Genomic DNA, 16,705 nt, shown 5'->3' on the forward strand with positions numbered 1-16,705 from the left:
TAAAACATTTTCATAACCTCAAATCAGAAAAAACAAAGGGGAAAAAAAATATATATATATAGTAACGGAAATAACAAAAAATAAGCCAACATAGGAGCAAAGACCAAATCATCTTCAATAACCAGACACAGAGCTCCTCCATAATACCAAATCAATTCAAAAGAAAGAAGATCATTCATTGCTTTTAAGTATCTAAAACCAATAAGGATTCTAGATTTAACTTATTTTAAAAACTGCTAATATATCATGGCTTCCAGGTCTGTCAACGTTGCTGTGGTTTTTCGACAGCTGTAATATGAAGGGTAGAGTGAAAAAAAAATGTTTAAGTGTTTTGAACATCCCAATCTGTTCGTTTACTTAGTATTTTATTCATGTTTTCGAGTTAAAAAATAATTCTTAAATCAAGATACATTTACTTAATAAGCAAAGTGGCTTAGAATTTAAGTCTTGTTTACTGAAATAAATTCTAAAATGTAATAGGTTAAGGCTTAAAACAAGTAAAAATATCTGCCAGTGGGGTAAGAAAAATAAACCTAAATTGAGTTTATTATTGAACTAAGTTGAAACTAGAATTAAGTTTATTTTTCTTACCCCGCTGGCAGATATTTTTTACTTGTTTTAAATATAAACCTGTTGATTTTTATAATTTATTTCAATTATTACAAAGTATACGATCTGATTTTTTAATCGCGGTGTTTGGTTTATTCCTCGTTTCTTTTCCGTGCATTTGCTTTATTTATTTATTTTTGCTTGTTGCATTTAAATGCACGTTTGATTTGTTGCCACATTATTCTGTGTTAATGTATTTTTTAACATGTTTATAAACAAAAAGTGCGTTATTATAATTAATTATATGGCTGTGAATTCCCAGCAAAAACAAAACGCTTTTATAACAATTTTCTATTACAATACATAATATCTTAAGCCACTTTGCTTACCAAGTAAATGTATCTCCATTTAAGAATTGTCAGATATTCACAAGAAAACAAGACAAAAACAGTAAGTAAGATATTCATTTACTTTTTTCTTTCAAACATGAATTTACAGACGGCTGGAAATTTTTAATAAAATAACTAGACATACCTATTCGGGTCTGCTCCCGGTTGCTGTGATGACGGGGGACTTAGTCCAAAGCACATTTTGAGGAATACTTACACATTTTACTTCTTATTTCTTTGAAATTAATTATTATTTATTTTTAATTACAAAGTATGCGATCTGATTTTTTTAATCGCGGTGTTTGTTTTATTCCTCGTTTCTTTTCCATGCATTTGCTTTATTTATTTATTTTCTGCTTGTTGCATTTAAATGCACATTTGATTTGTTGCCACATTATTCTGTGTTAATGTATTTTTTAACATGTTTATCAACAAAAAGTGCGTTATTATAATTAATTATATAGCTGTGAAATATATACAAGAATTCCCAGCAAAAACAAAACGTTTTTATATCAATTTTCTATTACAATACATAATATCTTAAGCCACTTTGCTTACCAAGTAAATGTATCTCCATTTAAGAATTGTCAGATATTCACTAGAAAACAAGACAAAAACAGTAAGTAAGATATTCATTTACTTTTTTCTTTCAAACATGAATTTACAGACGGCTGGAAATTTTTAATAAAATAACTAGACATACCTATTCGGGTCTTCTCCCGTTTGCTGTGATGACGGGGGACTTAGTCCAAAGCACATTTTGAGGAATACTTACACATTTTACTTCTTATTTCTTTGAAATTAATTATTATTTATTTTTAATTACAAAGTATGCGATCTGATTTTTTTAATCGCGGTGTGTGTTTTATTCCTCGTTTCTTTAACTCACACAACATTCTACCAAAAAACAGCAGATCATTTTCTACTAGATAACTCCATACACTATGGATTAAAAATGTCCCGAACCTGATAAAACCCAGGTAAAAAGAAAATACAAATAAACCATTTTGATTTAGCAAAAGTTTACAAATAAATGCACTCCCTGCACACAACAAGCACGTCTAGTTACCATTCATTTTTTGCGTGATTTAAGTTTCGTCGCATACATTTTGGAAGGCACACGATAAAAACAAAATAAGGCTTTTAATGTATGCAGACTTCATTCTCCGTTGAGGGCTTATCAATCATAATAAACGCTGTTAACTCTTCTCATTGAATGGTCTAAATCCAATGCTGGTAAAGAAATCAAATGTGCATTTCAACGCAACAAGCAAGCCGTAAAGCAATGGATGCAGGCAAACAAACGAGGAATAGCACATACACCACGATTAGATCATCGGGTCTCATACTTTGGAATTAATAAGAAATAATTATTCAGTCTAAAGAAATAAGAAGTAAAATGTCTAAGTATTTCTCCAAATGTGCAGACTCATTACAATAAACGGGAGCAGACACGAATAGTTATGTATGTCTCGTTATTTTATTTAAAATTGACAGCTGTCTAACATATGATATATTTTGATAAGACGAAATGCTAAAAAAATAATATAACACCAATCGACAATATATGTTATTGTTATTTTTACAAGTAAATTCATGTGTAGGAGAAAACAAAGCAGCTGTCAGTCCATACTATATTGAGTGGCCATCGTAGTGGTGCAACCTGAACGATGTCTTCCTTACTTCCGGTCAAAGGCGCCATTTTGTGAAATAGGCATATAGGTGACGCTGGAGCACGCGGCCATTGTCTCTGTTCAACAAAACAAGTGTATATATACACATACGCATATTTTTCCTCAATCAATCACCGAATACAAGGTGCAATTCGATGCCAACTGGCCCTTCTCTCTGGTTTCATGTTTGTAAGGAAAATTAAGGGGGAAATTACGATAGCATTTCAGCCAAACATTCATTCGTGCCACGCTGCTTTTCTTTGAACGAAAAAAAAAACCCTCTGCTCCCCCTACACAATTTCTTCTCCTGTTATTTTATGCTTAAAACAAGCAAATAAATCTGCCTACAGGGTAAGAAAAAATTCGTTAACTTTTCCCATAAACACTTAATTCAAGAAAAATTGTCCCACCCCACTGGCCATTTTTTATCCACAATACACATTCGATGTCTGCACGCACCATTGTCTTTGTTCAACGCAAACAATTCTGTTGCGTTTTTCTTTGAACGAAGTGCTCCGCCTAGATAATTTGACCCATATTCACATGGGTTTGTTTCTCGTTTTTTCTTTGAGAACAATCTATATAGCGCTTTCCACAATCGTTTTGGTGTTAGCTTTACGTAAAATAGAAACACAGGAAAGTACTGAGCGATGGAGAAACCACGAAGCGGAACATATTATGACCACGGATTGGCAAACAAACTGGCAACCACGCACAAAAGAAGCAAACTCTGGTTTTAAACTCACCTTATTTGTCCCCGGAAAGCGCCAGAGTCGATGCACGGAGTGGACGGAGCAAGCCTCGCTTCCATAGCCGAAGGTCAAAAATCCATTCAAACGTGTAGTCCCCGGTGTCCACTCGATTTTACCCAAAAAGCCGAGGAGCGATACCGCAATGGCATCCGGAGAAGGCGCTGGCTGTCGGGATGGAGGTTAGCGGGTCAGAGATCCGGCACTGAAGGTCTGCGTTCATTACTCACCGTGTGCATTTCACTCTATACTTGTAAAAAAACCATACAAATACATACAGAAACAGTTATCACTCATACAAAAAGAAACACGAAGGTAAAGCTTCAGTTAATTTGCTCGCTGAATGCTTTTTGCATGCACATACAAAACTGAACAAAACTGATATACTGAACAAAATAGGCCCCAAAATTGAGGAACACCAGTTGTTTAGTTAAACTGATTGAATAGCACTTTGCTTTCTATTTGTTAAATATGAAATGAGAGAATAAATTACAAATTACATTTCAATGCCTGCAGCGTGTTCATGTCCACACCACAAATAAAACCGTGTGACCCTTTTTTTTGGTTTAAAGATTGAAAGTTTCGAACCTACGCAACACTCTAAAGACAAATGCTCCTAAATAGTACCAAATAAGGGTTCTTCAGCTTGTAACCATAGCAGAACCCGTTTTTTTGGTACTATATAGAACCTTTTTATACGGTTCTATAAAGAATCTTGCCTTGAAAAATGCTCACCTCAGTGGTGCTATAAAGAACGATTAATTTATCAGCTGTCAGGAGTGACATTTTTGTTATTTATCCACTTTCTAATGTATAGCACTTGATAAGGATTAACAGTTTAAAAACAGAAATGCAAGACATCAGAAAATACATTTATTTTTTACTTTCATAACATGAGAGGTGTCATACAATAACAAATATGTGCTTTAAAATCACATTCCTAAGTTAAAAATATACATAAAAATAGATATATGGATCATTACACAAATCACTACTCAAAGGAAATATGTTAAATAACTGCTTCAATATTAATTAACAATAACGTTTGGCCAAGGCAGTCCTTGTAAATAGACATATAAATAGACAAATAAAATCATGACATATATGCCATAGAGCCTGAGATAGAGAAAAATAATAAGGAATTCTGCTTTTACTACCATCTCAGAAATATTGCCAGAATTGGAGGTTTTGTCTCAAGACAGGACTTAGAGAAACTTGTTCATGCTTTCATCACCAGCAGGGCCGATTATTGCAATGGACAATGGATTAAAAAAGTACTGTTACTTGTTTAAAAACCACTTCATGGCTACAGGCCGAAATACATGACAGATATGCTAATCGAATATGAAACCGATTACTCGGAGCAATAGGATCAGGTCATTTAGAAAAAACAGGGGTTCACTCAAAACAAGGTGCATCAGCATTTAGTTATTATCAGCTTTCAGAAGAGATCAGATGTGCTTCAACAGTAGACACTTTTAAATCTAGATTAAAAACACATCAGTTTAACTTTGCATTTACTGAATGATTTAAAACAGTACGAATAAAACAGTACAAAAGAATAAAACAGTATGAACCTTACCTGTTATAAAGGGAATGAAGCTTACGGTATGGTGCTTACCTGCAGAAATAAATAAAGTACAATAAGAACACACAGAACTTCAATTTTCAAAATTATTTTAACAATAAATGATGATTATTTTACTGGTTTACCTGTTTGCGATTACCACAGAATCCCGTCACCTGGCTGCGGTCTTCATTTGGTGAACGGTTCTTCACTCATAATTGACCTATACAAGAAATAGAGAAGAATAATAAGCAATTCTGCTTTTACATGTAGATGTGTGCCCCAAGAACACAGACACACCGGCTCCAAAAAGTTTAAAAAGTACACATTTCTGTTATTTTAATGTGGCAAATGTGTCAGCTTTAAAAGAAGCATACATTACCTTTTAAAGAGGATGCGCACTGCGTGAAATACCTTTACTCCCAGCATAAGCAAGCAATTTTCAAAATGCTTTTAAAAGTAATGGTGATTATCTTACTTGTTTAACTGTTTGTGATTACCATGGAATCATGTCACCATCATTTTTAAGCTTGTAAAGCAAATAATGAAACATTGACTTAGTAGGAAAAAATATTTTGGAAGTATCGTGATAAATGATGAAGAAAATATTTTGCAAAGTGATGGTTAGCACACGGTTGATGGTACCTAATAAATTCCATCATATTTTTTTTATTCCTACTATGGAAGTCAATGGTGACTATCTGCTGTGGGTTTACCATCATTCCTCAAAATACCTTCTTTTGTGTTACTCAGAAAAAAACTAATCCTCGTGTTGTTGTAAGCCTGTATGCATGAGTAAATGATGACAGAATTATCATCATAAATTGAAATATCCCTTTAAACTGTATTTCCCCCCCTTAAACCTAAACTTATTTTCTTACGGCAAGTCATTTAGGTAATCAAGAAAATACTTTACCCGTTGTCTTTGTGAGTTAAACAAATACAGCTACGCTTCCAGGTCTGTCGACGTTGCTGTGGTTTTTCGACAGCTGTATTATGAAGGGTAGCGAATGAATGAATACATTGCAAAAAATCATTTCTTACTTGTTATTTCGAACTGTTTTCACTGTACAAATATCTAGAAAGTCTTAAAATAAGATGCATTTTTTGATGAGCAAAATGCCCTAAGAAAATAAGCCTAGCCTTTAGGGAGAAAAAAACTCAAAATTTAAGCGAATTTGGGCTTAAAACAAGCAAATAAATCTGCCAAAGGGGTAAGAAACAAATCTAGATATAAACACTTAATTCAAGAAAAATTGTCGTAGCCCATTGGCAGATTTGTTGGCTTGTTTAATGTACATGCATGTACAATATTTCAATTTGTCTTGTATTTATTAGCATTTTGTATTGCCCAACGCTGTCTATGTTGTTTAACTGTTGTCATTTTCTTATAAAAGCCTTTATAATGTATTAGTTTGGATGATTGCCATTCCCGAGAACCTCTTATATTGGAAATAAAAGAATCATCTAAGCATTATTTTGTTGACTGTCTCTTAGACATGTAGCCGTTTGATTGTGGTTCTATTTAATGGCTAGTCTATTCTTTTGGAATGGTCAAACGTCTATTAGATTTTCACTGACAGCCCAAATTAAGCCTTGTTTTAGCCTAGACACATATTCGCTGTCTATTAGAAATTATGTAGTCGTTGAATAGCCGCTTTTTTGATGACTAATGTATTCTTGGGCCGTGGTTAGACGTCTCTTGGATTTTACGTAAAACGACAAAAGAATCTATTTTTAACACATAGGTCAGGGGAGAGCGCGAACGCAGTCCCCCACTATCAGAAATTTTGCAGTCGAGATTCCCACATTTGGGGAATTCGCAAAGGGTCAGCACAACCGGAGTGCAATGGCTGAGCCTCGCCCTGGGTGAACCACCTTCATGATCATGGTGTCTCCCCTGCCAGGTAAGTATGAGCGACACCCTTTGAGGCCAGACGGCCGCATCTTCCTGTGACCGATCACATCAACGGCGCCCCCGAAGGCCGTCCGACTAACATTTCATTACTGTGTGTGACCAGGTGGAAAGCGCACGAAGCCACGTCTGAGACCAAACATTCTTCGAGATCTACCCTATTTTTATTCCGTTTCCAGCCCGGTTGAACCGTGTAGAGTGAAATATGTGAAACAATTTAAATCAAATGGATTTAAATTGCGCATTCAAATATATGGTTTCGTTATTACAAAGTAACTTTACGTGGAATAGAAACAAAGAAATGTACAGAGCAATCAAGAAACAACGAAAGCATAGCAATTTTAGAACGTGGATAAATAAAAACACAGGGCTCAATGACTTACCCGTTGTCGTTGTGAGTTAAACAAGTACAGCTATGCTTCCAGGTCTGTCGACGTTGCTGTGGATTTTCGACAGCTGTAGTTGCTGTGGATTTTCGACAGCTGTAGTATGAAGGGTAGTGAAAAAAGTTTTCAGGTGTTTTTAACATTCCAATCGGCCTCTTTCGCTTTTGTTGCACCTTCAGCTGTGTCGAGGATGTTTAATTCGTCCTCGGATCACCACCACAAACTTGTAAAGAAAATAATTAAATACATTACAAAAACATTTCTTTATCAGCGTGTTCATTTCCACGCAAGCTTTTCGTTAAACCAATAAAGCCAACGAAAACACAGCAATTTTAAAACACACGTATTAGAAAAAACACCGTCATTCACGCACAAAAGAAGCAAATTCTTTTTTTGTATTTGACTTATTTGTCCCCGAGAAGGGGAGCGCACCATTCATGGAAACACTGCAATACCATGTTGATGCATGGAGTGGAAGGAGCAAGCTCCGCTTCCATTTCCGAAGGTCAAAAATCCATTTAACATATAGTCTCCGGATAGGAGACGTATCAGACATTAAACTGATAAGAACAGATACTACACTTGATCTTAGCCAAAAGGCCGAGAAGCGATACCGGAATAGACGCAGCCAAAGGGGGAGCCGGCGAAGGCGCTGGCTTTTGGGGTGGAGGCTAGCGGGCATTTAACTCTATACGTTACAGAGGTAGAACGTTGAGCTAGCAGATCAGAAGTTCATGTTTTCTAAACCCATGCAGAAAACACACACAAACTGTTGGGAAAAAGCAGTCATCGCTTAACCAAACAGAAACATGAAGTAAAGCTTCAGTTAATTTGCTTGCAGCTTGCAGATCCAATACGTCGATCGTAAAGGTAATGCCGGTAGATCGCACATACCTTAACTGTGTATGCTGCTCCACGCCTCCACGAGCTTCGGGAAACAGAGCGCAAAATTGTCATTATGGTCTTGGATTAACTGTGAAACATGCTTTGCCTTTCTTCTCAAATGTGTTTTCATAAATCTTACGCTGTCCGCTGCAGCTCAGTCGTCTAACTTCTGAAATTTACCAGGATGCGCATTTTTTCCTTGATGCAGGAACTGATCCACGCTCATGAGAGAGAGAGAGAGAGAGAGAGAGAGAATTTAGAATTTTCAAAAAACCTTTATTACAAATTAAAACATTTTCATAACCTCAAATCAGAAAAAACAAAGGGGAAAAATATATATATATATATATATAGTAACGGAAATAACAAAAAATAAGCCAACATAGGAGCAAAGACCAAATCATCTTCAATAACCAGACACAGAGCTCCTCCATAATACCAAATCAATTCAAAAGAAAGAAGATCATTCATTGCTTTTAAGTATCTAAAACCAATAAGGATTCTAGATTTAACTTATTTTAAAAACTGCTAATATATCATGGCTTCCAGGTCTGTCAACGTTGCTGTGGTTTTTCGACAGCTGTAATATGAAGGGTAGAGTGAAAAAAAAATGTTTAAGTGTTTTGAACATCCCAATCTGTTCGTTTACTTAGTATTTTATTCATGTTTTCGAGTTAAAAAATAATTCTTAAATCAAGATACATTTACTTAATAAGCAAAGTGGCTTAGAATTTAAGTCTTGTTTACTGAAATAAATTCTAAAATGTAATAGGTTAAGGCTTAAAACAAGTAAAAATATCTGCCAGTGGGGTAAGAAAAATAAACCTAAATTGAGTTTATTATTGAATTAAGTTGAAACTAGAATTAAGTTTATTTTTCTTACCCCGCTGGCAGATATTTTTTACTTGTTTTAAATATAAACCTGTTGATTTTTATAATTTATTTCAATTATTACAAAGTATACGATCTGATTTTTTAATCGCGGTGTTTGTTTTATTCCTCGTTTCTTTTCCGTGCATTTGCTTTATTTATTTATTTTTGCTTGTTGCATTTAAATGCACGTTTGATTTGTTGCCACATTATTCTGTGTTAATGTATTTTTTAACATGTTTATAAACAAAAAGTGCGTTATTATAATTAATTATATGGCTGTGAATTCCCAGCAAACACAAAACGCTTTTATAACAATTTTCTATTACAATACATAATATCTTAAGCCACTTTGCTTACCAAGTAAATGTATCTCCATTTAAGAATTGTCAGATATTCACAAGAAAACAAGACAAAAACAGTAAGTAAGATATTCATTTACTTTTTTCTTTCAAACATGAATTTACAGACGGCTGAAAATTTTAAATAAAATAACTAGACATACCTATCTGGGTCTGCTCCCGTTTGCTGTGATGACGGGGACTTAGTCCAAAGCACATTTTGAGGAATACTTACACATTTTACTTCTTATTTCTTTGGAATTAATTATTATTTATTTTCAATTACAAAGTATGCGATCTGATTTTTTTTAATCGCGGTGTTTGTTTTATTCCTCGTTTCTTTAGCTCACACAACATTCTACCAAAAAACAGCAGATCATTTTCTACTAGATAACTCCATACACTATGGATTAAAAATGTCCCGACTGCGAACCTGATAAAACCCAGGTAAAAAGCAAATACAAATAAACCATTTTGATTTAGCAAAAGTTTACAAATAAATGCACTCCCTGCACACAACAAGCACGTCTAGTTACCATTCATTTTTTGCGTGATTTAAGTTTCGTCGCATACATTTTGGAAGGCACACGATAAAAACAAAATAAGGCTTTTAATGTATGCAGACTTCATTCTCCGTTGAGGGCTTATCAATCATAATAAACGCTGTTAACTCTTCTCATTGAATGGTCTAAATCCAATGCTGGTAAAGAAATCAAATGTGCATTTCAACGCAACAAGCAAGCCGTAAAGCAATGGATGCAGGCAAACAAACGAGGAATAGCACATACACCACGATTAGATCATCGGGTCTCATACTTTGGAATTAATAAGAAATAATTATTCAGTCTAAAGAAATAAGAAGTAAAATGTCTAAGTATTTCTCCAAATGTGCAGACTCATTACAATAAACGGGAGCAGACACGAATAGTTATGTATGTCTCGTTATTTTATTTAAAATTGACAGCTGTCTAACATATGATATATTTTGATAAGACGAAATGCTAAAAAAATAATATAACACCAATCGACAATATATGTTATTGTTATTTTTACAAGTAAATTCATGTGTAGGAGAAAACAAAGCAGCTGTCAGTCCATACTATATTGAGTGGCCATCGTAGTGGTGCAACCTGAACGATGTCTTCCTTACTTCCGGTCAAAGGCGCCATTTTGTGAAATAGGCATATAGGTGACGCTGGAGCACGCGGCCATTGTCTCTGTTCAACAAAACAAGTGTATATATACACATACGCATATTTTTCCTCAATCAATCACCGAATACAAGGTGCAATTCGATGCCAACTGGCCCTTCTCTCTGGTTTCATGTTTGTAAGGAAAATTAAGGGGGAAATTACGATAGCATTTCAGCCAAACATTCATTCGTGCCACGCTGCTTTTCTTTGAACGAAAAAAAAAACCCTCTGCTCCCCCTACACAATTTCTTCTCCTGTTATTTTATGCTTAAAACAAGCAAATAAATCTGCCTACAGGGTAAGAAAAAATTCGTTAACTTTTCCCATAAACACTTAATTCAAGAAAAATTGTCCCACCCCACTGGCCATTTTTTTATCCACAATACACATTCGATGTCTGCACGCACCATTGTCTTTGTTCAACGCAAACAATTCTGTTGCGTTTTTCTTTGAACGAAGTGCTCCGCCTAGATAATTTGACCCATATTCACATGGGTTTGTTTCTCGTTTTTTCTTTGAGAACAATCTATATAGCGCTTTCCACAATCGTTTTGGTGTTAGCTTTACGTAAAATAGAAACACAGAAAAGTACTGAGCGATGGAGAAACCACGAAGCGGAACATATTATGACCACGGATTGGCAAACAAACTGGCAACCACGCACAAAAGAAGCAAACTTTGGTTTTAAACTCACCTTTTTTGTCCCCGGAAAGCGCCAGAGTCGATGCACGGAGTGGACGGAGCAAGCCTCGCTTCCATAGCCGAAGGTCAAAAATCCATTCAAACGTGTAGTCCCCGGTGTCCACTCGATTTTACCCAAAAAGCCGAGGAGCGATACCGCAATGGCATCCGGAGAAGGCGCTGGCTGTCGGGATGGAGGTTAGCGGGTCAGAGATCCGGCACTGAAGGTCTGCGTTCATTACTCACCGTGTGCATTTCACTCTATACTTGTAAAAAAACCATACAAATACATACAGAAACAGTTATCACTCATACAAAAAGAAACACGAAGGTAAAGCTTCAGTTAATTTGCTCGCTGAATGCTTTTTGCATGCACATACAAAACTGAACAAAACTGATATACTGAACAAAATAGGCCCCAAAATTGAGGAACACCAGTTGTTTAGTTAAACTGATTGAATAGCACTTTGCTTTCTATTTGTTAAATATGAAATGAGACAATAAATTACAAATTACATTTCAATGCCTGCAGCGTGTTCATGTCCACACCACAAATAAAACCGTGTGACCCTTTTTTTTGGTTTAAAGATTGAAAGTTTCGAACCTACGCAACACTCTAAAGACAAATGCTCCTAAATAGTACCAAATAAGGGTTCTTCAGCTTGTAACCATAGCAGAACCCGTTTTTTTGGTACTATATAGAACCTTTTTATACGGTTCTATAAAGAATCTTGCCTTGAAAAATGCTCACCTCAGTGGTGCTATAAAGAACGATTAATTTATCAGCTGTCAGGAGTGACATTTTTGTTATTTATCCACTTTCTAATGTATAGCACTTGATAAGGATTAACAGTTTAAAAACAGAAATGCAAGACATCAGAAAATACATTTATTTTTTACTTTCATAACATGAGAGGTGTCATACAATAACAAATATGTGCTTTAAAATCACATTCCTAAGTTAAAAATATACATAAAAATAGATATATGGATCATTACACAAATCACTACTCAAAGGAAATATGTTAAATAACTGCTTCAATATTAATTAACAATAACGTTTGGCCAAGGCAGTCCTTGTAAATAGACATATAAATAGACAAATAAAATCATGACATATATGCCATAGAGCCTGAGATAGAGAAAAATAATAAGGAATTCTGCTTTTACTACCATCTCAGAAATATTGCCAGATTTGGAGGTTTTGTCTCAAGACAGGACTTAGAGAAACTTGTTCATGCTTTCATCACCAGCAGGGCCGATTATTGCAATGGACAATGGATTAAAAAAGTACAGTTACTTGTTTAAAAACCACTTCATGGCTACAGGCCGAAATACATGACAGATATGCTAATCGAATATGAAACCGATTACTCGGAGCAATAGGATCAGGTCATTTAGAAAAAACAGGGGTTCACTCAAAACAAGGTGCATCAGCATTTAGTTATTATCAGCTTTCAGAAGAGATCAGATGTGCTTCAACAGTAGACACTTTTAAATCTAGATTAAAAACACATCAGTTTAACTTTGCATTTACTGAATGATTTAAAACAGTACGAATAAAACAGTACAAAAGAATAAAACAGTATGAACCTTACCTGTTATAAAGGGAATGAAGCTTACGGTATGGTGCTTACCTGCAGAAATAAATAAAGTACAATAAGAACACACAGAACTTCAATTTTCAAAATTATTTTAACAATAAATGATGATTATTTTACTGGTTTACCTGTTTGCGATTACCACAGAATCCCGTCACCTGGCTGCGGTCTTCATTTGGTGAACGGTTCTTCACTCATAATTGACCTATACAAGAAATAGAGAAGAATAATAAGCAATTCTGCTTTTACATGTAGATGTGTGCCCCAAGAACACAGACACACCGGCTCCAAAAAGTTTAAAAAGTACACATTTCTGTTATTTTAATGTGGCAAATGTGTCAGCTTTAAAAGAAGCATACATTACCTTTTAAAGAGGATGCGCACTGCGTGAAATACCTTTACTCCCAGCATAAGCAAGCAATTTTCAAAATGCTTTTAAAAGTAATGGTGATTATCTTACTTGTTTAACTGTTTGTGATTACCATGGAATCATGTCACCATCATTTTTAAGCTTGTAAAGCAAATAATGAAACATTGACTTAGTAGGAAAAAATATTTTGGAAGTATCGTGATAAATGATGAAGAAAATATTTTGCAAAGTGATGGTTAGCACACGGTTGATGGTACCTAATAAATTCCATCATATTTTTTTTATTCCTACTATGGAAGTCAATGGTGACTATCTGCTGTGGGTTTACCATCATTCCTCAAAATACCTTCTTTTGTGTTACTCAGAAAAATACTAATCCTCGTGTTGTTGTAAGCCTGTATGCATGAGTAAATGATGACAGAATTATCATCATAAATTGAAATATCCCTTTAAACTGTATTTCCCCCTCTTAAACCTAAACTTATTTTCTTACGGCAAGTCATTTAGGTAATCAAGAAAATACTTTACCCGTTGTCTTTGTGAGTTAAACAAATACAGCTACGCTTCCAGGTCTGTCGACGTTGCTGTGGTTTTTCGACAGCTGTATTATGAAGGGTAGCGAATGAATGAATACATTGCAAAAAATCATTTCTTACTTGTTATTTCGAACTGTTTTCACTGTACAAATATCTAGAAAGTCTTAAAATAAGATGCATTTTTTGATGAGCAAAATGCCCTAAGAAAATAAGCCTAGCCTTTAGGGAGAAAAAAACTCAAAATTTAAGCGAATTTGGGCTTAAAACAAGCAAATAAATCTGCCAAAGGGGTAAGAAACAAATCTAGATATAAACACTTAATTCAAGAAAAATTGTCGTAGCCCATTGGCAGATTTGTTGGCTTGTTTAATGTACATGCATGTACAATATTTCAATTTGTCTTGTATTTATTAGCATTTTGTATTGCCCAACGCTGTCTATGTTGTTTAACTGTTGTCATTTTCTTATAAAAGCCTTTATAATTTATTAGTTTGGATGATTGCCATTCCCGAGAACCTCTTATATTGGAAATAAAAGAATCATCTAAGCATTATTTTGTTGACTGTCTCTTAGACATGTAGCCGTTTGATTGTGGTTCTATTTAATGGCTAGTCTATTCTTTTGGAATGGTCAAACGTCTATTAGATTTTCACTGACAGCCCAAATTAAGCCTTGTTTTAGCCTAGACACATATTCGCTGTCTATTAGAAATTATGTAGTCGTTGAATAGCCGCTTTTTTGATGACTAATGTATTCTTGGGCCGTGGTTATACGTCTCTTGGATTTTACGTACACCGACAAAAGAATCTATTTTTAACACATAGGTCAGGGGAGAGCGCGAACGCAGTCCCCCACTATCAGAAATTTTGCAGTCGAGATTCCCACATTTGGGGAATTCGCAAAGGGTCAGCACAACCGGAGTGCAATGGCTGAGCCTCGCCCTGGGTGAACCACCTTCATGATCATGGTGTCTCCCCTGCCAGGTAAGTATGAGCGACACCCTTTGAGGCCAGACGGCCGCATCTTCCTGTGACCGATCACATCAACGGCGCCCCCGAAGGCCGTCCGACTAACATTTCATTACTGTGTGTGACCAGGTGGAAAGCGCACGAAGCCACGTCTGAGACCAAACATTCTTCGAGATCTACCCTATTTTTATTCCGTTTCCAGCCCGGTTGAACCGTGTAGAGTGAAATATGTGAAACAATTTAAATCAAATGGATTTAAATTGCGCATTCAAATATATGGTTTCGTTATTACAAAGTAACTTTACGTGGAATAGAAACAAAGAAATGTACAGAGCAATCAAGAAACAACGAAAGCATAGCAATTTTAGAACGTGGATAAATAAAAACACAGGGCTCAATGACTTACCCGTTGTCGTTGTGAGTTAAACAAGTACAGCTATGCTTCCAGGTCTGTCGACGTTGCTGTGGATTTTCGACAGCTGTAGTATGAAGGGTAGTGAAAAAAGTTTTCAGGTGTTTTTAACATTCCAATCGGCCTCTTTCGCTTTTGTTGCACCTTCAGCTGTGTCGAGGATGTTTAATTCGTCCTCGGATCACCACCACAAACTTGTAAAGAAAATAATTAAATACATTACAAAAACATTTCTTTATCAGCGTGTTCATTTCCACGCAAGCTTTTCGTTAAACCAATAAAGCCAACGAAAACACAGCAATTTTAAAACACACGTATTAGAAAAAACACCGTCATTCACGCACAAAAGAAGCAAATTCTTTTTTTGTATTTGACTTATTTGTCCCCGAGAAGGGGAGCGCACCATTCATGGAAACACTGCAATACCATGTTGATGCATGGAGTGGAAGGAGCAAGCTCCGCTTCCATTTCCGAAGGTCAAAAATCCATTTAACATATAGTCTCCGGATAGGAGACGTATCAGACATTAAACTGATAAGAACAGATACTACACTTGATCTTAGCCAAAAGGCCGAGAAGCGATACCGGAATAGACGCAGCCAAAGGGGGAGCCGGCGAAGGCGCTGGCTTTTGGGGTGGAGGCTAGCGGGCATTTAACTCTATACGTTACAGAGGTAGAACGTTGAGCTAGCAGATCAGAAGTTCATGTTTTCTAAACCCATGCAGAAAACACACACAAACTGTTGGGAAAAAGCAGTCATCGCTTAACCAAACAGAAACATGAAGTAAAGCTTCAGTTAATTTGCTTGCAGCTTGCAGATCCAATACGTCGATCGTAAAGGTAATGCCGGTAGATCGCACATACCTTAACTGTGTATGCTGCTCCACGCCTCCACGAGCTTCGGGAAACAGAGCGCAAAATTGTCATTATGGTCTTGGATTAACTGTGAAACATGCTTTGCCTTTCTTCTCAAATGTGTTTTCATAAATCTTACGCTGTCCGCTGCAGCTCAGTCGTCTAACTTCTGAAATTTACCAGGATGCGCATTTTTTCCTTGATGCAGGAACTGATCCACGCTCATGAGAGAGAGAGAGAGAGAGAGAGAATTTAGAATTTTCAAAAAACCTTTATTACAAATTAAAACATTTTCATAACCTCAAATCAGAAAAAACAAAGGGGAAAAAAATATATATATATATATATAGTAACGGAAATAACAAAAAATAAGCCAACATAGGAGCAAAGACCAAATCATCTTCAATAACCAGACACAGAGCTCCTCCATAATACCAAATCAATTCAAAAGAAAGAAGATCATTCATTGCTTTTAAGTATCTAAAACCAATAAGGATTCTAGATTTAACTTATTTTAAAAACTGCTAATATATCATGGCTTCCAGGTCTGTCAACGTTGCTGTGGTTTTTCGACAGCTGTAATATGAAGGGTAGAGTGAAAAAAAAATGTTTAAGTGTTTTGAACATCCCAATCTGTTCGTTTACTTAGTATTTTATTCATGTTTTCGAGTTAAAAAATAATTCTTAAATCAAGATACATTTACTTAATAAGCAAAGTGGCTTAGAATTTAAGTCTTGTTTACTGAAATAAATTCTAAAATGTA

The 16,705-nt window shown here is 35.5% G+C and overlaps 4 non-coding genes across 4 annotated transcripts; all 4 read right to left on the reverse strand.

The window, feature by feature from the left end:
* Positions 1 to 6,677: 6,677 nt before the first annotated feature.
* LOC135726973 (U1 spliceosomal RNA) lies at positions 6,678 to 6,842 on the reverse strand. Its single transcript, XR_010525060.1, has one exon. It is a non-coding gene; the product is annotated as a U1 spliceosomal RNA (small nuclear RNA).
* Positions 6,843 to 7,649: 807 nt separating this feature from the next.
* LOC135727008 (U2 spliceosomal RNA) lies at positions 7,650 to 7,840 on the reverse strand. Its single transcript, XR_010525092.1, has one exon. It is a non-coding gene; the product is annotated as a U2 spliceosomal RNA (small nuclear RNA).
* Positions 7,841 to 14,531: 6,691 nt separating this feature from the next.
* On the reverse strand, positions 14,532 to 14,696 carry LOC135726974 (U1 spliceosomal RNA). The gene has a single exon (XR_010525061.1). It is a non-coding gene; the product is annotated as a U1 spliceosomal RNA (small nuclear RNA).
* Positions 14,697 to 15,477: 781 nt separating this feature from the next.
* LOC135727009 (U2 spliceosomal RNA) lies at positions 15,478 to 15,668 on the reverse strand. The gene has a single exon (XR_010525093.1). It is a non-coding gene; the product is annotated as a U2 spliceosomal RNA (small nuclear RNA).
* Between the last annotated feature and the right edge of the window lie 1,037 nt (positions 15,669 to 16,705).

The sequence above is a fragment of the Paramisgurnus dabryanus genome, chromosome 9 (genome assembly GCF_030506205.2).
Source record: "Paramisgurnus dabryanus chromosome 9, PD_genome_1.1, whole genome shotgun sequence".
In the NCBI taxonomy this organism is placed as follows: Eukaryota; Metazoa; Chordata; class Actinopteri; order Cypriniformes; family Cobitidae; genus Paramisgurnus; species Paramisgurnus dabryanus.